Here is a 22,285-nt window from a genome sequence, read left to right on the forward strand (position 1 = left end):
AAGCAGGGACCAAGAGGACCAAGAGGAAGCAGGGACCAAGAGGACCAAGAGGAAGCAGGGACCAAGAGGACCAAGAGGAAGCAGGGACCAAGAGGCCCAGCGGGCCACGGAAGGAGCAGGGACCAAAAGGCCAAGGGATCGGGATTAAGCAGAGGAAAAAGGAAGACAAAAAGACCTGCACGCACGCACGCACCCACCCACCCACCCACCCAACGCTAACCTTACCCTGCTTTTTTTCCTCACAAATCCATCAGGCTCTGCCCTCCCTCGGGCAAAGCCGACCAAAAATACCACGTCCCGCTCGTCGGCGCTCCCCTCCACGGAAGTCTTTAGTAAAAGGCGAAAGGCTTGTGCGTGCTGAAGGGGAGCCAGAGTGACCGTTTTTTTGAAACCGCCCAAACGGCCCGCTCCCGACCCCTCCGTTGGCCCTGGCTCGCTCGTCCGCGGCGGCGTCCTTCCTTTCCGGGAAAAGGCGTGGAAACGCCACCGGCCGCAAAGGGGCTTTCACTCTCTCTCTCTTTCACTCTCTCTCTTTCACTCTCTCTCTCTTTCACTCTCTCTCTTTCACTCTCTCTCTTTCACTCTCTCTCTCTTTCACTCTCTCTCTTTCACTCTCTCTCTTTCACTCTCTCTCTCTTTCACTCTCTCTCTTTCACTCTCTCTCTCTTTCACTCTCTCTCTTTCACTCTCTCTCTTTCACTCTCTCTCTCTCTTTCACTCTCTCTCTCTCTTTCACTCTCTCTCTCTCTCTCTCTCACTCTCTCTCTCTCTTTCACACTCACTCACTCACTCACTCACTCACTCACTCACTCACTCACTCACTCACTCACTCACTCACTCACTGTCTCCCCCATTTCAAGTCACTCACCTCACTGCAGGTTTTTTTTTTTTTTTTTTTTTTTTTTTTTTATCTAAAAGGGCGGGAAAACGCCGCCGGCCGACGGGGCTCCGCCGCCGCCGCCCGCCACACCCCTTTTTTCACCTCATCGCCACAAAAACCCAAGCCTCAACCCCAAAAACCCCAGCCCCAACCCCAAAAACCCCAGCCCCAACCCCAATCGCTCACTCCCTCGTTTTTTTCTCCCTTTGACACGCTTAGAAAGAGTGCACCCTTCCCGGAGGCGCTGCAATACCGGGGCGATGCGCGGAGCGGACGGAGCGAGCCCCTGTTCCGACTCCCTGTGGCAAAAATCCGTTTAATATGTTGTCCTCGCATGGAGGACGTATCAGATATTAAACTGATAAGAACAGATACTACACTTGATCTTAGCCAAAAGGCCGAGAAGCGATGACCCGCACTGCTCCGCGCCCCCCGCGCGCGGGGCCTCCGTGCGCCGGCCGGGACGTTTGGGCGCCGGCCGCTCTGGCGACCGCCGGACCGAGAACGGCCCCGACGACGGAAGCCAAAAGGAAACGCCGACGCCGCGGAGGAAGAAGAAGAAGCGGCGGCGGCGGCGGGGACCGAGAAGACGGCAGCTAAAAGCAAAGGCCAAGCGGGCCACGGAAGAAGAAGCAGGGACCAAGAGGAAGCAGGGACCAAGAGGAAGCAGGGACCAAGAGGAAGCAGGGACCAAGAGGAAGCAGGGACCAAGAGGAAGCAGGGACCAAGAGGAAGCAGGGACCAAGAGGAAGCAGGGACCAAGAGGACCAAGAGGAAGCAGGGACCAAGAGGACCAAGAGGAAGCAGGGACCAAGAGGACCAAGAGGAAGCAGGGACCAAGAGGACCAAGAGGAAGCAGGGACCAAGAGGACCAAGAGGAAGCAGGGACCAAGAGGACCAAGAGGAAGCAGGGACCAAGAGGACCAAGAGGAAGCAGGGACCAAGAGGACCAAGAGGAAGCAGGGACCAAGAGGCCCAGCGGGCCACGGAAGGAGCAGGGACCAAAAGGCCAAGGGATCGGGATTAAGCAGAGGAAAAAGGAAGACAAAAAGACCTGCACGCACGCACGCACCCACCCACCCACCCACCCAACGCTAACCTTACCCTGCTTTTTTTCCTCACAAATCCATCAGGCTCTGCCCTCCCTCGGGCAAAGCCGACCAAAAATACCACGTCCCGCTCGTCGGCGCTCCCCTCCACGGAAGTCTTTAGTAAAAGGCGAAAGGCTTGTGCGTGCTGAAGGGGAGCCAGAGTGACCGTTTTTTTGAAACCGCCCAAACGGCCCGCTCCCGACCCCTCCGTTGGCCCTGGCTCGCTCGTCCGCGGCGGCGTCCTTCCTTTCCGGGAAAAGGCGTGGAAACGCCACCGGCCGCAAAGGGGCTTTCACTCTCTCTCTCTTTCACTCTCTCTCTTTCACTCTCTCTCTCTTTCACTCTCTCTCTTTCACTCTCTCTCTTTCACTCTCTCTCTCTTTCACTCTCTCTCTTTCACTCTCTCTCTTTCACTCTCTCTCTCTTTCACTCTCTCTCTTTCACTCTCTCTCTCTTTCACTCTCTCTCTTTCACTCTCTCTCTTTCACTCTCTCTCTCTTCTCACTCTCTCTCTCTCTTTCACTCTCTCTCTCTCTCTCTCTCACTCTCTCTCTCTCTTTCACACTCACTCACTCACTCACTCACTCACTCACTCACTCACTCACTCACTCACTCACTCACTCACTGTCTCCCCCATTTCAAGTCACTCACCTCACTGCAGGTTTTTTTTTTTTTTTTTTTTTTTTTTTTTTATCTAAAAGGGCGGGAAAACGCCGCCGGCCGACGGGGCTCCGCCGCCGCCGCCCGCCACACCCCTTTTTTCACCTCATCGCCACAAAAACCCAAGCCTCAACCCCAAAAACCCCAGCCCCAACCCCAAAAACCCCAGCCCCAACCCCAATCGCTCACTCCCTCGTTTTTTTCTCCCTTTGACACGCTTAGAAAGAGTGCACCCTTCCCGGAGGCGCTGCAATACCGGGGCGATGCGCGGAGCGGACGGAGCGAGCCCCTGTTCCGACTCCCTGTGGCAAAAATCCGTTTAATATGTTGTCCTCGCATGGAGGACGTATCAGATATTAAACTGATAAGAACAGATACTACACTTGATCTTAGCCAAAAGGCCGAGAAGCGATGACCCGCACTGCTCCGCGCCCCCCGCGCGCGGGGCCTCCGTGCGCCGGCCGGGACGTTTGGGCGCCGGCCGCTCTGGCGACCGCCGGACCGAGAACGGCCCCGACGACGGAAGCCAAAAGGAAACGCCGACGCCGCGGAGGAAGAAGAAGAAGCGGCGGCGGCGGCGGGGACCGAGAAGACGGCAGCTAAAAGCAAAGGCCAAGCGGGCCACGGAAGAAGAAGCAGGGACCAAGAGGAAGCAGGGACCAAGAGGAAGCAGGGACCAAGAGGAAGCAGGGACCAAGAGGAAGCAGGGACCAAGAGGAAGCAGGGACCAAGAGGAAGCAGGGACCAAGAGGAAGCAGGGACCAAGAGGACCAAGAGGAAGCAGGGACCAAGAGGACCAAGAGGAAGCAGGGACCAAGAGGACCAAGAGGAAGCAGGGACCAAGAGGACCAAGAGGAAGCAGGGACCAAGAGGACCAAGAGGAAGCAGGGACCAAGAGGACCAAGAGGAAGCAGGGACCAAGAGGACCAAGAGGAAGCAGGGACCAAGAGGACCAAGAGGAAGCAGGGACCAAGAGGCCCAGCGGGCCACGGAAGGAGCAGGGACCAAAAGGCCAAGGGATCGGGATTAAGCAGAGGAAAAAGGAAGACAAAAAGACCTGCACGCACGCACGCACCCACCCACCCACCCACCCAACGCTAACCTTACCCTGCTTTTTTTCCTCACAAATCCATCAGGCTCTGCCCTCCCTCGGGCAAAGCCGACCAAAAATACCACGTCCCGCTCGTCGGCGCTCCCCTCCACGGAAGTCTTTAGTAAAAGGCGAAAGGCTTGTGCGTGCTGAAGGGGAGCCAGAGTGACCGTTTTTTTGAAACCGCCCAAACGGCCCGCTCCCGACCCCTCCGTTGGCCCTGGCTCGCTCGTCCGCGGCGGCGTCCTTCCTTTCCGGGAAAAGGCGTGGAAACGCCACCGGCCGCAAAGGGGCTTTCACTCTCTCTCTCTTTCACTCTCTCTCTTTCACTCTCTCTCTCTTTCACTCTCTCTCTTTCACTCTCTCTCTTTCACTCTCTCTCTCTTTCACTCTCTCTCTTTCACTCTCTCTCTTTCACTCTCTCTCTCTTTCACTCTCTCTCTTTCACTCTCTCTCTCTTTCACTCTCTCTCTTTCACTCTCTCTCTTTCACTCTCTCTCTCTCTTTCACTCTCTCTCTCTCTTTCACTCTCTCTCTCTCTCTCTCTCACTCTCTCTCTCTCTTTCACACTCACTCACTCACTCACTCACTCACTCACTCACTCACTCACTCACTCACTCACTCACTCACTCACTGTCTCCCCCATTTCAAGTCACTCACCTCACTGCAGGTTTTTTTTTTTTTTTTTTTTTTTTTTTTATCTAAAAGGGCGGGAAAACGCCGCCGGCCGACGGGGCTCCGCCGCCGCCGCCCGCCACACCCCTTTTTTCACCTCATCGCCACAAAAACCCAAGCCTCAACCCCAAAAACCCCAGCCCCAACCCCAAAAACCCCAGCCCCAACCCCAATCGCTCACTCCCTCGTTTTTTTCTCCCTTTGACACGCTTAGAAAGAGTGCACCCTTCCCGGAGGCGCTGCAATACCGGGGCGATGCGCGGAGCGGACGGAGCGAGCCCCTGTTCCGACTCCCTGTGGCAAAAATCCGTTTAATATGTTGTCCTCGCATGGAGGACGTATCAGATATTAAACTGATAAGAACAGATTTTTTTTTTTTTTTTTTCTTCTAAAAAAAAGAAAAAGAAGTATTTATCACATTCTAAAAACGTTTCTAAAAGACACATCAATACACGACAGTCAACACATACAGGTTACCCAAAGGGCGTACAATACAAGGACCCAAAAGGGCGCACATTACAATTGCCCCACTAGGGGGTTACAAGTGGGAGTCCGAGGCTCGACAAAAAGTCCACTCAAGCCCGCCCTTGGTGACTCCGTCTCCCTCTCCTCCCGATCTTCCTCGCCAGTGGAGTCAAGCGACTAGCCCGCTGCCTTCTGTCGCGACGGCCCCTGGGAAGGCCCATCCCTATGCCACTGCTCCCAGGCTGCCCTTCGGCGAGGATTCCGTTCCGTTCCTCGGGTCCGGCCATCAGTCCGTCCGTCGGTCGTTCGCCCTCAGGTGGCCTGGCCCACCTCTGGGTTACCAGCAGTGTTGGGCGCCGAAACGCCCAACACTCTGAATTTGGGGACAAGTCCCCGCCTGGCGTCGGGGCCGAAGCCCCCAGGCAGGCGACCGCTCCGACCCTCCTCCGTCACCGGATCCCGATTCCGGCGATCCGGTATCGACGGGGGAGGGTCAATGGCTGTCCAATTAAGGACAGCCACTCACTTGATCTGAGCCAAAAGGCCGAGAAGCGATGACCCGCACTGCTCCGCGCCCCCCGCGCGCGGGGCCTCCGTGCGCCGGCCGGGACGTTTGGGCGCCGGCCGCTCTGGCGACCGCCGGACCGAGAACGGCCCCGACGACGGAAGCCAAAAGGAAACGCCGACGCCGCGGAGGAAGAAGAAGAAGCGGCGGCGGCGGCGGGGACCGAGAAGACGGCAGCTAAAAGCAAAGGCCAAGCGGGCCACGGAAGAAGAAGCAGGGACCAAGAGGAAGCAGGGACCAAGAGGAAGCAGGGACCAAGAGGAAGCAGGGACCAAGAGGAAGCAGGGACCAAGAGGAAGCAGGGACCAAGAGGAAGCAGGGACCAAGAGGAAGCAGGGACCAAGAGGACCAAGAGGAAGCAGGGACCAAGAGGACCAAGAGGAAGCAGGGACCAAGAGGACCAAGAGGAAGCAGGGACCAAGAGGACCAAGAGGAAGCAGGGACCAAGAGGACCAAGAGGAAGCAGGGACCAAGAGGACCAAGAGGAAGCAGGGACCAAGAGGACCAAGAGGAAGCAGGGACCAAGAGGCCCAGCGGGCCACGGAAGGAGCAGGGACCAAAAGGCCAAGGGATCGGGATTAAGCAGAGGAAAAAGGAAGACAAAAAGACCTGCACGCACGCACGCACCCACCCACCCACCCACCCACCCACCCAACGCTAACCTTACCCTGCTTTTTTTCCTCACAAATCCATCAGGCTCTGCCCTCCCTCGGGCAAAGCCGACCAAAAATACCACGTCCCGCTCGTCGGCGCTCCCCTCCACGGAAGTCTTTAGTAAAAGGCGAAAGGCTTGTGCGTGCTGAAGGGGAGCCAGAGTGACCGTTTTTTTGAAACCGCCCAAACGGCCCGCTCCCGACCCCTCCGTTGGCCCTGGCTCGCTCGTCCGCGGCGGCGTCCTTCCTTTCCGGGAAAAGGCGTGGAAACGCCACCGGCCGCAAAGGGGCTTTCACTCTCTCTCTCTTTCACTCTCTCTCTTTCACTCTCTCTCTCTTTCACTCTCTCTCTTTCACTCTCTCTCTCTTTCACTCTCTCTCTTTCACTCTCTCTCTCTTTCACTCTCTCTCTTTCACTCTCTCTCTTTCACTCTCTCTCTCTTTCACTCTCTCTCTTTCACTCTCTCTCTCTTTCACTCTCTCTCTTTCACTCTCTCTCTTTCACTCTCTCTCTCTCTTTCACTCTCTCTCTCTCTTTCACTCTCTCTCTCTCTCTCTCTCACTCTCTCTCTCTCTTTCACACTCACTCACTCACTCACTCACTCACTCACTCACTCACTCACTCACTCACTCACTCACTCACTCACTGTCTCCCCCATTTCAAGTCACTCACCTCACTGCAGGTTTTTTTTTTTTTTTTTTTTTTTTTATCTAAAAGGGCGGGAAAACGCCGCCGGCCGACGGGGCTCCGCCGCCGCCGCCCGCCACACCCCTTTTTTCACCTCATCGCCACAAAAACCCAAGCCTCAACCCCAAAAACCCCAGCCCCAACCCCAAAAACCCCAGCCCCAACCCCAATCGCTCACTCCCTCGTTTTTTTCTCCCTTTGACACGCTTAGAAAGAGTGCACCCTTCCCGGAGGCGCTGCAATACCGGGGCGATGCGCGGAGCGGACGGAGCGAGCCCCTGTTCCGACTCCCTGTGGCAAAAATCCGTTTAATATGTTGTCCTCGCATGGAGGACGTATCAGATATTAAACTGATAAGAACAGATTTTTTTTTTTTTTTTTTCTTCTAAAAAAAAAGAAAAAGAAGTATTTATCACATTCTAAAAACGTTTCTAAAAGACACATCAATACACGACAGTCAACACATACAGGTTACCCAAAGGGCGTACAATACAAGGACCCAAAAGGGCGCACATTACAATTGCCCCACTAGGGGGTTACAAGTGGGAGTCCGAGGCTCGACAAAAAGTCCACTCAAGCCCGCCCTTGGTGACTCCGTCTCCCTCTCCTCCCGATCTTCCTCGCCAGTGGAGTCAAGCGACTAGCCCGCTGCCTTCTGTCGCGACGGCCCCTGGGAAGGCCCATCCCTATGCCACTGCTCCCAGGCTGCCCTTCGGCGAGGATTCCGTTCCGTTCCTCGGGTCCGGCCATCAGTCCGTCCGTCGGTCGTTCGCCCTCAGGTGGCCTGGCCCACCTCTGGGTTACCAGCAGTGTTGGGCGCCGAAACGCCCAACACTCTGAATTTGGGGACAAGTCCCCGCCTGGCGTCGGGGCCGAAGCCCCCAGGCAGGCGACCGCTCCGACCCTCCTCCGTCACCGGATCCCGATTCCGGCGATCCGGTATCGACGGGGGAGGGTCAATGGCTGTCCAATTAAGGACAGCCACTCACTTGATCTGAGCCAAAAGGCCGAGAAGCGATGACCCGCACTGCTCCGCGCCCCCCGCGCGCGGGGCCTCCGTGCGCCGGCCGGGACGTTTGGGCGCCGGCCGCTCTGGCGACCGCCGGACCGAGAACGGCCCCGACGACGGAAGCCAAAAGGAAACGCCGACGCCGCGGAGGAAGAAGAAGAAGCGGCGGCGGCGGCGGGGACCGAGAAGACGGCAGCTAAAAGCAAAGGCCAAGCGGGCCACGGAAGAAGAAGCAGGGACCAAGAGGAAGCAGGGACCAAGAGGAAGCAGGGACCAAGAGGAAGCAGGGACCAAGAGGAAGCAGGGACCAAGAGGAAGCAGGGACCAAGAGGAAGCAGGGACCAAGAGGAAGCAGGGACCAAGAGGACCAAGAGGAAGCAGGGACCAAGAGGACCAAGAGGAAGCAGGGACCAAGAGGACCAAGAGGAAGCAGGGACCAAGAGGACCAAGAGGAAGCAGGGACCAAGAGGACCAAGAGGAAGCAGGGACCAAGAGGACCAAGAGGAAGCAGGGACCAAGAGGACCAAGAGGAAGCAGGGACCAAGAGGCCCAGCGGGCCACGGAAGGAGCAGGGACCAAAAGGCCAAGGGATCGGGATTAAGCAGAGGAAAAAGGAAGACAAAAAGACCTGCACGCACGCACGCACCCACCCACCCACCCACCCACCCACCCAACGCTAACCTTACCCTGCTTTTTTTCCTCACAAATCCATCAGGCTCTGCCCTCCCTCGGGCAAAGCCGACCAAAAATACCACGTCCCGCTCGTCGGCGCTCCCCTCCACGGAAGTCTTTAGTAAAAGGCGAAAGGCTTGTGCGTGCTGAAGGGGAGCCAGAGTGACCGTTTTTTTGAAACCGCCCAAACGGCCCGCTCCCGACCCCTCCGTTGGCCCTGGCTCGCTCGTCCGCGGCGGCGTCCTTCCTTTCCGGGAAAAGGCGTGGAAACGCCACCGGCCGCAAAGGGGCTTTCACTCTCTCTCTCTTTCACTCTCTCTCTTTCACTCTCTCTCTCTTTCACTCTCTCTCTTTCACTCTCTCTCTCTTTCACTCTCTCTCTTTCACTCTCTCTCTCTTTCACTCTCTCTCTTTCACTCTCTCTCTTTCACTCTCTCTCTCTTTCACTCTCTCTCTTTCACTCTCTCTCTCTTTCACTCTCTCTCTTTCACTCTCTCTCTTTCACTCTCTCTCTCTCTTTCACTCTCTCTCTCTCTTTCACTCTCTCTCTCTCTCTCTCTCACTCTCTCTCTCTCTTTCACACTCACTCACTCACTCACTCACTCACTCACTCACTCACTCACTCACTCACTCACTCACTCACTCACTGTCTCCCCCATTTCAAGTCACTCACCTCACTGCAGGTTTTTTTTTTTTTTTTTTTTTTTTTTTTTTATCTAAAAGGGCGGGAAAACGCCGCCGGCCGACGGGGCTCCGCCGCCGCCGCCCGCCACACCCCTTTTTTCACCTCATCGCCACAAAAACCCAAGCCTCAACCCCAAAAACCCCAGCCCCAACCCCAAAAACCCCAGCCCCAACCCCAATCGCTCACTCCCTCGTTTTTTTCTCCCTTTGACACGCTTAGAAAGAGTGCACCCTTCCCGGAGGCGCTGCAATACCGGGGCGATGCGCGGAGCGGACGGAGCGAGCCCCTGTTCCGACTCCCTGTGGCAAAAATCCGTTTAATATGTTGTCCTCGCATGGAGGACGTATCAGATATTAAACTGATAAGAACAGATACTACACTTGATCTTAGCCAAAAGGCCGAGAAGCGATGACCCGCACTGCTCCGCGCCCCCCGCGCGCGGGGCCTCCGTGCGCCGGCCGGGACGTTTGGGCGCCGGCCGCTCTGGCGACCGCCGGACCGAGAACGGCCCCGACGACGGAAGCCAAAAGGAAACGCCGACGCCGCGGAGGAAGAAGAAGAAGCGGCGGCGGCGGCGGGGACCGAGAAGACGGCAGCTAAAAGCAAAGGCCAAGCGGGCCACGGAAGAAGAAGCAGGGACCAAGAGGAAGCAGGGACCAAGAGGAAGCAGGGACCAAGAGGAAGCAGGGACCAAGAGGAAGCAGGGACCAAGAGGAAGCAGGGACCAAGAGGAAGCAGGGACCAAGAGGAAGCAGGGACCAAGAGGACCAAGAGGAAGCAGGGACCAAGAGGACCAAGAGGAAGCAGGGACCAAGAGGACCAAGAGGAAGCAGGGACCAAGAGGACCAAGAGGAAGCAGGGACCAAGAGGACCAAGAGGAAGCAGGGACCAAGAGGACCAAGAGGAAGCAGGGACCAAGAGGACCAAGAGGAAGCAGGGACCAAGAGGACCAAGAGGAAGCAGGGACCAAGAGGCCCAGCGGGCCACGGAAGGAGCAGGGACCAAAAGGCCAAGGGATCGGGATTAAGCAGAGGAAAAAGGAAGACAAAAAGACCTGCACGCACGCACGCACCCACCCACCCACCCACCCAACGCTAACCTTACCCTGCTTTTTTTCCTCACAAATCCATCAGGCTCTGCCCTCCCTCGGGCAAAGCCGACCAAAAATACCACGTCCCGCTCGTCGGCGCTCCCCTCCACGGAAGTCTTTAGTAAAAGGCGAAAGGCTTGTGCGTGCTGAAGGGGAGCCAGAGTGACCGTTTTTTTGAAACCGCCCAAACGGCCCGCTCCCGACCCCTCCGTTGGCCCTGGCTCGCTCGTCCGCGGCGGCGTCCTTCCTTTCCGGGAAAAGGCGTGGAAACGCCACCGGCCGCAAAGGGGCTTTCACTCTCTCTCTCTTTCACTCTCTCTCTTTCACTCTCTCTCTCTTTCACTCTCTCTCTTTCACTCTCTCTCTTTCACTCTCTCTCTCTTTCACTCTCTCTCTTTCACTCTCTCTCTTTCACTCTCTCTCTCTTTCACTCTCTCTCTTTCACTCTCTCTCTCTTTCACTCTCTCTCTTTCACTCTCTCTCTTTCACTCTCTCTCTCTCTTTCACTCTCTCTCTCTCTTTCACTCTCTCTCTCTCTCTCTCTCACTCTCTCTCTCTCTTTCACACTCACTCACTCACTCACTCACTCACTCACTCACTCACTCACTCACTCACTCACTCACTCACTCACTGTCTCCCCCATTTCAAGTCACTCACCTCACTGCAGGTTTTTTTTTTTTTTTTTTTTTTTTTTTTTTATCTAAAAGGGCGGGAAAACGCCGCCGGCCGACGGGGCTCCGCCGCCGCCGCCCGCCACACCCCTTTTTTCACCTCATCGCCACAAAAACCCAAGCCTCAACCCCAAAAACCCCAGCCCCAACCCCAAAAACCCCAGCCCCAACCCCAATCGCTCACTCCCTCGTTTTTTTCTCCCTTTGACACGCTTAGAAAGAGTGCACCCTTCCCGGAGGCGCTGCAATACCGGGGCGATGCGCGGAGCGGACGGAGCGAGCCCCTGTTCCGACTCCCTGTGGCAAAAATCCGTTTAATATGTTGTCCTCGCATGGAGGACGTATCAGATATTAAACTGATAAGAACAGATACTACACTTGATCTTAGCCAAAAGGCCGAGAAGCGATGACCCGCACTGCTCCGCGCCCCCCGCGCGCGGGGCCTCCGTGCGCCGGCCGGGACGTTTGGGCGCCGGCCGCTCTGGCGACCGCCGGACCGAGAACGGCCCCGACGACGGAAGCCAAAAGGAAACGCCGACGCCGCGGAGGAAGAAGAAGAAGCGGCGGCGGCGGCGGGGACCGAGAAGACGGCAGCTAAAAGCAAAGGCCAAGCGGGCCACGGAAGAAGAAGCAGGGACCAAGAGGAAGCAGGGACCAAGAGGAAGCAGGGACCAAGAGGAAGCAGGGACCAAGAGGAAGCAGGGACCAAGAGGAAGCAGGGACCAAGAGGAAGCAGGGACCAAGAGGAAGCAGGGACCAAGAGGACCAAGAGGAAGCAGGGACCAAGAGGACCAAGAGGAAGCAGGGACCAAGAGGACCAAGAGGAAGCAGGGACCAAGAGGACCAAGAGGAAGCAGGGACCAAGAGGACCAAGAGGAAGCAGGGACCAAGAGGACCAAGAGGAAGCAGGGACCAAGAGGACCAAGAGGAAGCAGGGACCAAGAGGACCAAGAGGAAGCAGGGACCAAGAGGCCCAGCGGGCCACGGAAGGAGCAGGGACCAAAAGGCCAAGGGATCGGGATTAAGCAGAGGAAAAAGGAAGACAAAAAGACCTGCACGCACGCACGCACCCACCCACCCACCCACCCAACGCTAACCTTACCCTGCTTTTTTTCCTCACAAATCCATCAGGCTCTGCCCTCCCTCGGGCAAAGCCGACCAAAAATACCACGTCCCGCTCGTCGGCGCTCCCCTCCACGGAAGTCTTTAGTAAAAGGCGAAAGGCTTGTGCGTGCTGAAGGGGAGCCAGAGTGACCGTTTTTTTGAAACCGCCCAAACGGCCCGCTCCCGACCCCTCCGTTGGCCCTGGCTCGCTCGTCCGCGGCGGCGTCCTTCCTTTCCGGGAAAAGGCGTGGAAACGCCACCGGCCGCAAAGGGGCTTTCACTCTCTCTCTCTTTCACTCTCTCTCTTTCACTCTCTCTCTCTTTCACTCTCTCTCTTTCACTCTCTCTCTTTCACTCTCTCTCTCTTTCACTCTCTCTCTTTCACTCTCTCTCTTTCACTCTCTCTCTCTTTCACTCTCTCTCTTTCACTCTCTCTCTCTTTCACTCTCTCTCTTTCACTCTCTCTCTTTCACTCTCTCTCTCTCTTTCACTCTCTCTCTCTCTTTCACTCTCTCTCTCTCTCTCTCTCACTCTCTCTCTCTCTTTCACACTCACTCACTCACTCACTCACTCACTCACTCACTCACTCACTCACTCACTCACTCACTCACTCACTGTCTCCCCCATTTCAAGTCACTCACCTCACTGCAGGTTTTTTTTTTTTTTTTTTTTTTTTTTTTTATCTAAAAGGGCGGGAAAACGCCGCCGGCCGACGGGGCTCCGCCGCCGCCGCCCGCCACACCCCTTTTTTCACCTCATCGCCACAAAAACCCAAGCCTCAACCCCAAAAACCCCAGCCCCAACCCCAAAAACCCCAGCCCCAACCCCAATCGCTCACTCCCTCGTTTTTTTCTCCCTTTGACACGCTTAGAAAGAGTGCACCCTTCCCGGAGGCGCTGCAATACCGGGGCGATGCGCGGAGCGGACGGAGCGAGCCCCTGTTCCGACTCCCTGTGGCAAAAATCCGTTTAATATGTTGTCCTCGCATGGAGGACGTATCAGATATTAAACTGATAAGAACAGATACTACACTTGATCTTAGCCAAAAGGCCGAGAAGCGATGACCCGCACTGCTCCGCGCCCCCCGCGCGCGGGGCCTCCGTGCGCCGGCCGGGACGTTTGGGCGCCGGCCGCTCTGGCGACCGCCGGACCGAGAACGGCCCCGACGACGGAAGCCAAAAGGAAACGCCGACGCCGCGGAGGAAGAAGAAGAAGCGGCGGCGGCGGCGGGGACCGAGAAGACGGCAGCTAAAAGCAAAGGCCAAGCGGGCCACGGAAGAAGAAGCAGGGACCAAGAGGAAGCAGGGACCAAGAGGAAGCAGGGACCAAGAGGAAGCAGGGACCAAGAGGAAGCAGGGACCAAGAGGAAGCAGGGACCAAGAGGAAGCAGGGACCAAGAGGAAGCAGGGACCAAGAGGACCAAGAGGAAGCAGGGACCAAGAGGACCAAGAGGAAGCAGGGACCAAGAGGACCAAGAGGAAGCAGGGACCAAGAGGACCAAGAGGAAGCAGGGACCAAGAGGACCAAGAGGAAGCAGGGACCAAGAGGACCAAGAGGAAGCAGGGACCAAGAGGACCAAGAGGAAGCAGGGACCAAGAGGACCAAGAGGAAGCAGGGACCAAGAGGCCCAGCGGGCCACGGAAGGAGCAGGGACCAAAAGGCCAAGGGATCGGGATTAAGCAGAGGAAAAAGGAAGACAAAAAGACCTGCACGCACGCACGCACCCACCCACCCACCCACCCAACGCTAACCTTACCCTGCTTTTTTTCCTCACAAATCCATCAGGCTCTGCCCTCCCTCGGGCAAAGCCGACCAAAAATACCACGTCCCGCTCGTCGGCGCTCCCCTCCACGGAAGTCTTTAGTAAAAGGCGAAAGGCTTGTGCGTGCTGAAGGGGAGCCAGAGTGACCGTTTTTTTGAAACCGCCCAAACGGCCCGCTCCCGACCCCTCCGTTGGCCCTGGCTCGCTCGTCCGCGGCGGCGTCCTTCCTTTCCGGGAAAAGGCGTGGAAACGCCACCGGCCGCAAAGGGGCTTTCACTCTCTCTCTCTTTCACTCTCTCTCTTTCACTCTCTCTCTCTTTCACTCTCTCTCTTTCACTCTCTCTCTTTCACTCTCTCTCTCTTTCACTCTCTCTCTTTCACTCTCTCTCTTTCACTCTCTCTCTCTTTCACTCTCTCTCTTTCACTCTCTCTCTCTTTCACTCTCTCTCTTTCACTCTCTCTCTTTCACTCTCTCTCTCTCTTTCACTCTCTCTCTCTCTTTCACTCTCTCTCTCTCTTTCACTCTCTCTCTCTCTCTCTCTCACTCTCTCTCTCTCTTTCACACTCACTCACTCACTCACTCACTCACTCACTCACTCACTCACTCACTCACTCACTCACTCACTCACTGTCTCCCCCATTTCAAGTCACTCACCTCACTGCAGGTTTTTTTTTTTTTTTTTTTTTTTTTTTTTTTTTATCTAAAAGGGCGGGAAAACGCCGCCGGCCGACGGGGCTCCGCCGCCGCCGCCCGCCACACCCCTTTTTTCACCTCATCGCCACAAAAACCCAAGCCTCAACCCCAAAAACCCCAGCCCCAACCCCAAAAACCCCAGCCCCAACCCCAATCGCTCACTCCCTCGTTTTTTTCTCCCTTTGACACGCTTAGAAAGAGTGCACCCTTCCCGGAGGCGCTGCAATACCGGGGCGATGCGCGGAGCGGACGGAGCGAGCCCCTGTTCCGACTCCCTGTGGCAAAAATCCGTTTAATATGTTGTCCTCGCATGGAGGACGTATCAGATATTAAACTGATAAGAACAGATACTACACTTGATCTTAGCCAAAAGGCCGAGAAGCGATGACCCGCACTGCTCCGCGCCCCCCGCGCGCGGGGCCTCCGTGCGCCGGCCGGGACGTTTGGGCGCCGGCCGCTCTGGCGACCGCCGGACCGAGAACGGCCCCGACGACGGAAGCCAAAAGGAAACGCCGACGCCGCGGAGGAAGAAGAAGAAGCGGCGGCGGCGGCGGGGACCGAGAAGACGGCAGCTAAAAGCAAAGGCCAAGCGGGCCACGGAAGAAGAAGCAGGGACCAAGAGGAAGCAGGGACCAAGAGGAAGCAGGGACCAAGAGGAAGCAGGGACCAAGAGGAAGCAGGGACCAAGAGGAAGCAGGGACCAAGAGGAAGCAGGGACCAAGAGGAAGCAGGGACCAAGAGGACCAAGAGGAAGCAGGGACCAAGAGGACCAAGAGGAAGCAGGGACCAAGAGGACCAAGAGGAAGCAGGGACCAAGAGGACCAAGAGGAAGCAGGGACCAAGAGGACCAAGAGGAAGCAGGGACCAAGAGGACCAAGAGGAAGCAGGGACCAAGAGGACCAAGAGGAAGCAGGGACCAAGAGGACCAAGAGGAAGCAGGGACCAAGAGGCCCAGCGGGCCACGGAAGGAGCAGGGACCAAAAGGCCAAGGGATCGGGATTAAGCAGAGGAAAAAGGAAGACAAAAAGACCTGCACGCACGCACGCACCCACCCACCCACCCACCCAACGCTAACCTTACCCTGCTTTTTTTCCTCACAAATCCATCAGGCTCTGCCCTCCCTCGGGCAAAGCCGACCAAAAATACCACGTCCCGCTCGTCGGCGCTCCCCTCCACGGAAGTCTTTAGTAAAAGGCGAAAGGCTTGTGCGTGCTGAAGGGGAGCCAGAGTGACCGTTTTTTTGAAACCGCCCAAACGGCCCGCTCCCGACCCCTCCGTTGGCCCTGGCTCGCTCGTCCGCGGCGGCGTCCTTCCTTTCCGGGAAAAGGCGTGGAAACGCCACCGGCCGCAAAGGGGCTTTCACTCTCTCTCTCTTTCACTCTCTCTCTTTCACTCTCTCTCTCTTTCACTCTCTCTCTTTCACTCTCTCTCTTTCACTCTCTCTCTCTTTCACTCTCTCTCTTTCACTCTCTCTCTTTCACTCTCTCTCTCTTTCACTCTCTCTCTTTCACTCTCTCTCTCTTTCACTCTCTCTCTTTCACTCTCTCTCTTTCACTCTCTCTCTCTCTTTCACTCTCTCTCTCTCTTTCACTCTCTCTCTCTCTTTCACTCTCTCTCTCTCTCTCTCTCACTCTCTCTCTCTCTTTCACACTCACTCACTCACTCACTCACTCACTCACTCACTCACTCACTCACTCACTCACTCACTCACTGTCTCCCCCATTTCAAGTCACTCACCTCACTGCAGGTTTTTTTTTTTTTTTTTTTTTTTTTTTTATCTAAAAGGGCGGGAAAACGCCGCCGGCCGACGGGGCTCCGCCGCCGCCGCCCGCCACACCCCTTTTTTCACCTCATCGCCACAAAAACCCAAGCCTCAACCCCAAAAACCCCAGCCCCAACCCCAAAAACCCCAGCCCCAACCCCAATCGCTCACTCCCTCGTTTTTTTCTCCCTTTGACACGCTTAGAAAGAGTGCACCCTTCCCGGAGGCGCTGCAATACCGGGGCGATGCGCGGAGCGGACGGAGCGAGCCCCTGTTCCGACTCCCTGTGGCAAAAATCCGTTTAATATGTTGTCCTCGCATGGAGGACGTATCAGATATTAAACTGATAAGAACAGATACTACACTTGATCTTAGCCAAAAGGCCGAGAAGCGATGACCCGCACTGCTCCGCGCCCCCCGCGCGCGGGGCCTCCGTGCGCCGGCCGGGACGTTTGGGCGCCGGCCGCTCTGGCGACCGCCGGACCGAGAACGGCCCCGACGACGGAAGCCAAAAGGAAACGCCGACGCCGCGGAGGAAGAAGAAGAAGCGGCGGCGGCGGCGGGGACCGAGAAGACGGCAGCTAAAAGCAAAGGCCAAGCGGGCCACGGAAGAAGAAGCAGGGACCAAGAGGAAGCAGGGACCAAGAGGAAGCAGGGACCAAGAGGAAGCAGGGACCAAGAGGAAGCAGGGACCAAGAGGAAGCAGGGACCAAGAGGAAGCAGGGACCAAGAGGAAGCAGGGACCAAGAGGACCAAGAGGAAGCAGGGACCAAGAGGACCAAGAGGAAGCAGGGACCAAGAGGACCAAGAGGAAGCAGGGACCAAGAGGACCAAGAGGAAGCAGGGACCAAGAGGACCAAGAGGAAGCAGGGACCAAGAGGACCAAGAGGAAGCAGGGACCAAGAGGACCAAGAGGAAGCAGGGACCAAGAGGACCAAGAGGAAGCAGGGACCAAGAGGCCCAGCGGGCCACGGAAGGAGCAGGGACCAAAAGGCCAAGGGATCGGGATTAAGCAGAGGAAAAAGGAAGACAAAAAGACCTGCACGCACGCACGCACCCACCCACCCACCCACCCAACGCTAACCTTACCCTGCTTTTTTTCCTCACAAATCCATCAGGCTCTGCCCTCCCTCGGGCAAAGCCGACCAAAAATACCACGTCCCGCTCGTCGGCGCTCCCCTCCACGGAAGTCTTTAGTAAAAGGCGAAAGGCTTGTGCGTGCTGAAGGGGAGCCAGAGTGACCGTTTTTTTGAAACCGCCCAAACGGCCCGCTCCCGACCCCTCCGTTGGCCCTGGCTCGCTCGTCCGCGGCGGCGTCCTTCCTTTCCGGGAAAAGGCGTGGAAACGCCACCGGCCGCAAAGGGGCTTTCACTCTCTCTCTCTTTCACTCTCTCTCTTTCACTCTCTCTCTCTTTCACTCTCTCTCTTTCACTCTCTCTCTTTCACTCTCTCTCTCTTTCACTCTCTCTCTTTCACTCTCTCTCTTTCACTCTCTCTCTCTTTCACTCTCTCTCTTTCACTCTCTCTCTCTTTCACTCTCTCTCTTTCACTCTCTCTCTTTCACTCTCTCTCTCTCTTTCACTCTCTCTCTCTCTTTCACTCTCTCTCTCTCTCTCTCTCACTCTCTCTCTCTCTTTCACACTCACTCACTCACTCACTCACTCACTCACTCACTCACTCACTCACTCACTCACTCACTCACTCACTGTCTCCCCCATTTCAAGTCACTCACCTCACTGCAGGTTTTTTTTTTTTTTTTTTTTTTTTTTTTTTTTTTATCTAAAAGGGCGGGAAAACGCCGCCGGCCGACGGGGCTCCGCCGCCGCCGCCCGCCACACCCCTTTTTTCACCTCATCGCCACAAAAACCCAAGCCTCAACCCCAAAAACCCCAGCCCCAACCCCAAAAACCCCAGCCCCAACCCCAATCGCTCACTCCCTCGTTTTTTTCTCCCTTTGACACGCTTAGAAAGAGTGCACCCTTCCCGGAGGCGCTGCAATACCGGGGCGATGCGCGGAGCGGACGGAGCGAGCCCCTGTTCCGACTCCCTGTGGCAAAAATCCGTTTAATATGTTGTCCTCGCATGGAGGACGTATCAGATATTAAACTGATAAGAACAGATACTACACTTGATCTTAGCCAAAAGGCCGAGAAGCGATGACCCGCACTGCTCCGCGCCCCCCGCGCGCGGGGCCTCCGTGCGCCGGCCGGGACGTTTGGGCGCCGGCCGCTCTGGCGACCGCCGGACCGAGAACGGCCCCGACGACGGAAGCCAAAAGGAAACGCCGACGCCGCGGAGGAAGAAGAAGAAGCGGCGGCGGCGGCGGGGACCGAGAAGACGGCAGCTAAAAGCAAAGGCCAAGCGGGCCACGGAAGAAGAAGCAGGGACCAAGAGGAAGCAGGGACCAAGAGGAAGCAGGGACCAAGAGGAAGCAGGGACCAAGAGGAAGCAGGGACCAAGAGGAAGCAGGGACCAAGAGGAAGCAGGGACCAAGAGGAAGCAGGGACCAAGAGGACCAAGAGGAAGCAGGGACCAAGAGGACCAAGAGGAAGCAGGGACCAAGAGGACCAAGAGGAAGCAGGGACCAAGAGGACCAAGAGGAAGCAGGGACCAAGAGGACCAAGAGGAAGCAGGGACCAAGAGGACCAAGAGGAAGCAGGGACCAAGAGGACCAAGAGGAAGCAGGGACCAAGAGGACCAAGAGGAAGCAGGGACCAAGAGGCCCAGCGGGCCACGGAAGGAGCAGGGACCAAAAGGCCAAGGGATCGGGATTAAGCAGAGGAAAAAGGAAGACAAAAAGACCTGCACGCACGCACGCACCCACCCACCCACCCACCCAACGCTAACCTTACCCTGCTTTTTTTCCTCACAAATCCATCAGGCTCTGCCCTCCCTCGGGCAAAGCCGACCAAAAATACCACGTCCCGCTCGTCGGCGCTCCCCTCCACGGAAGTCTTTAGTAAAAGGCGAAAGGCTTGTGCGTGCTGAAGGGGAGCCAGAGTGACCGTTTTTTTGAAACCGCCCAAACGGCCCGCTCCCGACCCCTCCGTTGGCCCTGGCTCGCTCGTCCGCGGCGGCGTCCTTCCTTTCCGGGAAAAGGCGTGGAAACGCCACCGGCCGCAAAGGGGCTTTCACTCTCTCTCTCTTTCACTCTCTCTCTTTCACTCTCTCTCTCTTTCACTCTCTCTCTTTCACTCTCTCTCTTTCACTCTCTCTCTCTTTCACTCTCTCTCTTTCACTCTCTCTCTTTCACTCTCTCTCTCTTTCACTCTCTCTCTTTCACTCTCTCTCTCTTTCACTCTCTCTCTTTCACTCTCTCTCTTTCACTCTCTCTCTCTCTTTCACTCTCTCTCTCTCTTTCACTCTCTCTCTCTCTCTCTCTCACTCTCTCTCTCTCTTTCACACTCACTCACTCACTCACTCACTCACTCACTCACTCACTCACTCACTCACTCACTCACTCACTCACTGTCTCCCCCATTTCAAGTCACTCACCTCACTGCAGGTTTTTTTTTTTTTTTTTTTTTTTTTTTTTTATCTAAAAGGGCGGGAAAACGCCGCCGGCCGACGGGGCTCCGCCGCCGCCGCCCGCCACACCCCTTTTTTCACCTCATCGCCACAAAAACCCAAGCCTCAACCCCAAAAACCCCAGCCCCAACCCCAAAAACCCCAGCCCCAACCCCAATCGCTCACTCCCTCGTTTTTTTCTCCCTTTGACACGCTTAGAAAGAGTGCACCCTTCCCGGAGGCGCTGCAATACCGGGGCGATGCGCGGAGCGGACGGAGCGAGCCCCTGTTCCGACTCCCTGTGGCAAAAATCCGTTTAATATGTTGTCCTCGCATGGAGGACGTATCAGATATTAAACTGATAAGAACAGATACTACACTTGATCTTAGCCAAAAGGCCGAGAAGCGATGACCCGCACTGCTCCGCGCCCCCCGCGCGCGGGGCCTCCGTGCGCCGGCCGGGACGTTTGGGCGCCGGCCGCTCTGGCGACCGCCGGACCGAGAACGGCCCCGACGACGGAAGCCAAAAGGAAACGCCGACGCCGCGGAGGAAGAAGAAGAAGCGGCGGCGGCGGCGGGGACCGAGAAGACGGCAGCTAAAAGCAAAGGCCAAGCGGGCCACGGAAGAAGAAGCAGGGACCAAGAGGAAGCAGGGACCAAGAGGAAGCAGGGACCAAGAGGAAGCAGGGACCAAGAGGAAGCAGGGACCAAGAGGAAGCAGGGACCAAGAGGAAGCAGGGACCAAGAGGAAGCAGGGACCAAGAGGACCAAGAGGAAGCAGGGACCAAGAGGACCAAGAGGAAGCAGGGACCAAGAGGACCAAGAGGAAGCAGGGACCAAGAGGACCAAGAGGAAGCAGGGACCAAGAGGACCAAGAGGAAGCAGGGACCAAGAGGACCAAGAGGAAGCAGGGACCAAGAGGACCAAGAGGAAGCAGGGACCAAGAGGACCAAGAGGAAGCAGGGACCAAGAGGCCCAGCGGGCCACGGAAGGAGCAGGGACCAAAAGGCCAAGGGATCGGGATTAAGCAGAGGAAAAAGGAAGACAAAAAGACCTGCACGCACGCACGCACCCACCCACCCACCCACCCAACGCTAACCTTACCCTGCTTTTTTTCCTCACAAATCCATCAGGCTCTGCCCTCCCTCGGGCAAAGCCGACCAAAAATACCACGTCCCGCTCGTCGGCGCTCCCCTCCACGGAAGTCTTTAGTAAAAGGCGAAAGGCTTGTGCGTGCTGAAGGGGAGCCAGAGTGACCGTTTTTTTGAAACCGCCCAAACGGCCCGCTCCCGACCCCTCCGTTGGCCCTGGCTCGCTCGTCCGCGGCGGCGTCCTTCCTTTCCGGGAAAAGGCGTGGAAACGCCACCGGCCGCAAAGGGGCTTTCACTCTCTCTCTCTTTCACTCTCTCTCTTTCACTCTCTCTCTCTTTCACTCTCTCTCTTTCACTCTCTCTCTTTCACTCTCTCTCTCTTTCACTCTCTCTCTTTCACTCTCTCTCTTTCACTCTCTCTCTCTTTCACTCTCTCTCTTTCACTCTCTCTCTCTTTCACTCTCTCTCTTTCACTCTCTCTCTCTCTTTCACTCTCTCTCTCTCTTTCACTCTCTCTCTCTCTTTCACTCTCTCTCTCTCTCTCTCTCACTCTCTCTCTCTCTTTCACACTCACTCACTCACTCACTCACTCACTCACTCACTCACTCACTCACTCACTCACTCACTCACTCACTGTCTCCCCCATTTCAAGTCACTCACCTCACTGCAGGTTTTTTTTTTTTTTTTTTTTTTTTTTTTTATCTAAAAGGGCGGGAAAACGCCGCCGGCCGACGGGGCTCCGCCGCCGCCGCCCGCCACACCCCTTTTTTCACCTCATCGCCACAAAAACCCAAGCCTCAACCCCAAAAACCCCAGCCCCAACCCCAAAAACCCCAGCCCCAACCCCAATCGCTCACTCCCTCGTTTTTTTCTCCCTTTGACACGCTTAGAAAGAGTGCACCCTTCCCGGAGGCGCTGCAATACCGGGGCGATGCGCGGAGCGGACGGAGCGAGCCCCTGTTCCGACTCCCTGTGGCAAAAATCCGTTTAATATGTTGTCCTCGCATGGAGGACGTATCAGATATTAAACTGATAAGAACAGATACTACACTTGATCTTAGCCAAAAGGCCGAGAAGCGATGACCCGCACTGCTCCGCGCCCCCCGCGCGCGGGGCCTCCGTGCGCCGGCCGGGACGTTTGGGCGCCGGCCGCTCTGGCGACCGCCGGACCGAGAACGGCCCCGACGACGGAAGCCAAAAGGAAACGCCGACGCCGCGGAGGAAGAAGAAGAAGCGGCGGCGGCGGCGGGGACCGAGAAGACGGCAGCTAAAAGCAAAGGCCAAGCGGGCCACGGAAGAAGAAGCAGGGACCAAGAGGAAGCAGGGACCAAGAGGAAGCAGGGACCAAGAGGAAGCAGGGACCAAGAGGAAGCAGGGACCAAGAGGAAGCAGGGACCAAGAGGAAGCAGGGACCAAGAGGAAGCAGGGACCAAGAGGACCAAGAGGAAGCAGGGACCAAGAGGACCAAGAG

At 56.7% G+C, this 22,285-nt stretch overlaps 24 non-coding genes across 24 annotated transcripts; all 24 read right to left on the minus strand.

Annotated features, from left to right (window-relative positions):
* Positions 1–258: 258 nt before the first annotated feature.
* Positions 259–377, minus strand: LOC146292723 (U5 spliceosomal RNA). Its single transcript, XR_014754644.1, has one exon. It is a non-coding gene; the product is annotated as a U5 spliceosomal RNA (small nuclear RNA).
* A 722-nt stretch (positions 378–1,099) lies between these two features.
* On the minus strand, positions 1,100–1,290 carry LOC146292724 (U2 spliceosomal RNA). Its single transcript, XR_014754737.1, has one exon. It is a non-coding gene; the product is annotated as a U2 spliceosomal RNA (small nuclear RNA).
* A 727-nt stretch (positions 1,291–2,017) lies between these two features.
* LOC146292725 (U5 spliceosomal RNA) lies at positions 2,018–2,136 on the minus strand. The gene has a single exon (XR_014754645.1). It is a non-coding gene; the product is annotated as a U5 spliceosomal RNA (small nuclear RNA).
* Positions 2,137–2,853: 717 nt separating this feature from the next.
* Positions 2,854–3,044, minus strand: LOC146292726 (U2 spliceosomal RNA). Its single transcript, XR_014754738.1, has one exon. It is a non-coding gene; the product is annotated as a U2 spliceosomal RNA (small nuclear RNA).
* Positions 3,045–3,771: 727 nt separating this feature from the next.
* LOC146292727 (U5 spliceosomal RNA) lies at positions 3,772–3,890 on the minus strand. The gene has a single exon (XR_014754646.1). It is a non-coding gene; the product is annotated as a U5 spliceosomal RNA (small nuclear RNA).
* A 720-nt stretch (positions 3,891–4,610) lies between these two features.
* Positions 4,611–4,805, minus strand: LOC146292728 (U2 spliceosomal RNA). Its single transcript, XR_014754760.1, has one exon. It is a non-coding gene; the product is annotated as a U2 spliceosomal RNA (small nuclear RNA).
* Positions 4,806–6,126: 1,321 nt separating this feature from the next.
* On the minus strand, positions 6,127–6,245 carry LOC146292729 (U5 spliceosomal RNA). The gene has a single exon (XR_014754647.1). It is a non-coding gene; the product is annotated as a U5 spliceosomal RNA (small nuclear RNA).
* A 733-nt stretch (positions 6,246–6,978) lies between these two features.
* Positions 6,979–7,174, minus strand: LOC146292730 (U2 spliceosomal RNA). Its single transcript, XR_014754768.1, has one exon. It is a non-coding gene; the product is annotated as a U2 spliceosomal RNA (small nuclear RNA).
* Positions 7,175–8,495: 1,321 nt separating this feature from the next.
* LOC146292731 (U5 spliceosomal RNA) lies at positions 8,496–8,614 on the minus strand. Its single transcript, XR_014754648.1, has one exon. It is a non-coding gene; the product is annotated as a U5 spliceosomal RNA (small nuclear RNA).
* A 738-nt stretch (positions 8,615–9,352) lies between these two features.
* Positions 9,353–9,543, minus strand: LOC146292732 (U2 spliceosomal RNA). Its single transcript, XR_014754739.1, has one exon. It is a non-coding gene; the product is annotated as a U2 spliceosomal RNA (small nuclear RNA).
* Positions 9,544–10,270: 727 nt separating this feature from the next.
* LOC146292733 (U5 spliceosomal RNA) lies at positions 10,271–10,389 on the minus strand. Its single transcript, XR_014754649.1, has one exon. It is a non-coding gene; the product is annotated as a U5 spliceosomal RNA (small nuclear RNA).
* A 722-nt stretch (positions 10,390–11,111) lies between these two features.
* On the minus strand, positions 11,112–11,302 carry LOC146292734 (U2 spliceosomal RNA). The gene has a single exon (XR_014754740.1). It is a non-coding gene; the product is annotated as a U2 spliceosomal RNA (small nuclear RNA).
* A 727-nt stretch (positions 11,303–12,029) lies between these two features.
* Positions 12,030–12,148, minus strand: LOC146292735 (U5 spliceosomal RNA). Its single transcript, XR_014754650.1, has one exon. It is a non-coding gene; the product is annotated as a U5 spliceosomal RNA (small nuclear RNA).
* A 721-nt stretch (positions 12,149–12,869) lies between these two features.
* LOC146292736 (U2 spliceosomal RNA) lies at positions 12,870–13,060 on the minus strand. Its single transcript, XR_014754741.1, has one exon. It is a non-coding gene; the product is annotated as a U2 spliceosomal RNA (small nuclear RNA).
* Positions 13,061–13,787: 727 nt separating this feature from the next.
* Positions 13,788–13,906, minus strand: LOC146292737 (U5 spliceosomal RNA). The gene has a single exon (XR_014754651.1). It is a non-coding gene; the product is annotated as a U5 spliceosomal RNA (small nuclear RNA).
* A 743-nt stretch (positions 13,907–14,649) lies between these two features.
* Positions 14,650–14,840, minus strand: LOC146292738 (U2 spliceosomal RNA). Its single transcript, XR_014754743.1, has one exon. It is a non-coding gene; the product is annotated as a U2 spliceosomal RNA (small nuclear RNA).
* A 727-nt stretch (positions 14,841–15,567) lies between these two features.
* LOC146292739 (U5 spliceosomal RNA) lies at positions 15,568–15,686 on the minus strand. Its single transcript, XR_014754652.1, has one exon. It is a non-coding gene; the product is annotated as a U5 spliceosomal RNA (small nuclear RNA).
* A 734-nt stretch (positions 15,687–16,420) lies between these two features.
* On the minus strand, positions 16,421–16,611 carry LOC146292740 (U2 spliceosomal RNA). The gene has a single exon (XR_014754744.1). It is a non-coding gene; the product is annotated as a U2 spliceosomal RNA (small nuclear RNA).
* A 727-nt stretch (positions 16,612–17,338) lies between these two features.
* On the minus strand, positions 17,339–17,457 carry LOC146292741 (U5 spliceosomal RNA). Its single transcript, XR_014754654.1, has one exon. It is a non-coding gene; the product is annotated as a U5 spliceosomal RNA (small nuclear RNA).
* A 726-nt stretch (positions 17,458–18,183) lies between these two features.
* Positions 18,184–18,374, minus strand: LOC146292742 (U2 spliceosomal RNA). The gene has a single exon (XR_014754745.1). It is a non-coding gene; the product is annotated as a U2 spliceosomal RNA (small nuclear RNA).
* Positions 18,375–19,101: 727 nt separating this feature from the next.
* On the minus strand, positions 19,102–19,220 carry LOC146292743 (U5 spliceosomal RNA). Its single transcript, XR_014754655.1, has one exon. It is a non-coding gene; the product is annotated as a U5 spliceosomal RNA (small nuclear RNA).
* A 722-nt stretch (positions 19,221–19,942) lies between these two features.
* On the minus strand, positions 19,943–20,133 carry LOC146292744 (U2 spliceosomal RNA). The gene has a single exon (XR_014754746.1). It is a non-coding gene; the product is annotated as a U2 spliceosomal RNA (small nuclear RNA).
* A 727-nt stretch (positions 20,134–20,860) lies between these two features.
* Positions 20,861–20,979, minus strand: LOC146292745 (U5 spliceosomal RNA). The gene has a single exon (XR_014754656.1). It is a non-coding gene; the product is annotated as a U5 spliceosomal RNA (small nuclear RNA).
* Positions 20,980–21,704: 725 nt separating this feature from the next.
* Positions 21,705–21,895, minus strand: LOC146292746 (U2 spliceosomal RNA). The gene has a single exon (XR_014754747.1). It is a non-coding gene; the product is annotated as a U2 spliceosomal RNA (small nuclear RNA).
* Positions 21,896–22,285: the final 390 nt, after the last annotated feature.

Source organism: Hypomesus nipponensis, chromosome 4 (genome assembly GCF_054491055.1).
Source record: "Hypomesus nipponensis isolate SF chromosome 4, ASM5449105v1, whole genome shotgun sequence".
In the NCBI taxonomy this organism is placed as follows: domain Eukaryota; kingdom Metazoa; phylum Chordata; class Actinopteri; order Osmeriformes; family Osmeridae; genus Hypomesus; species Hypomesus nipponensis.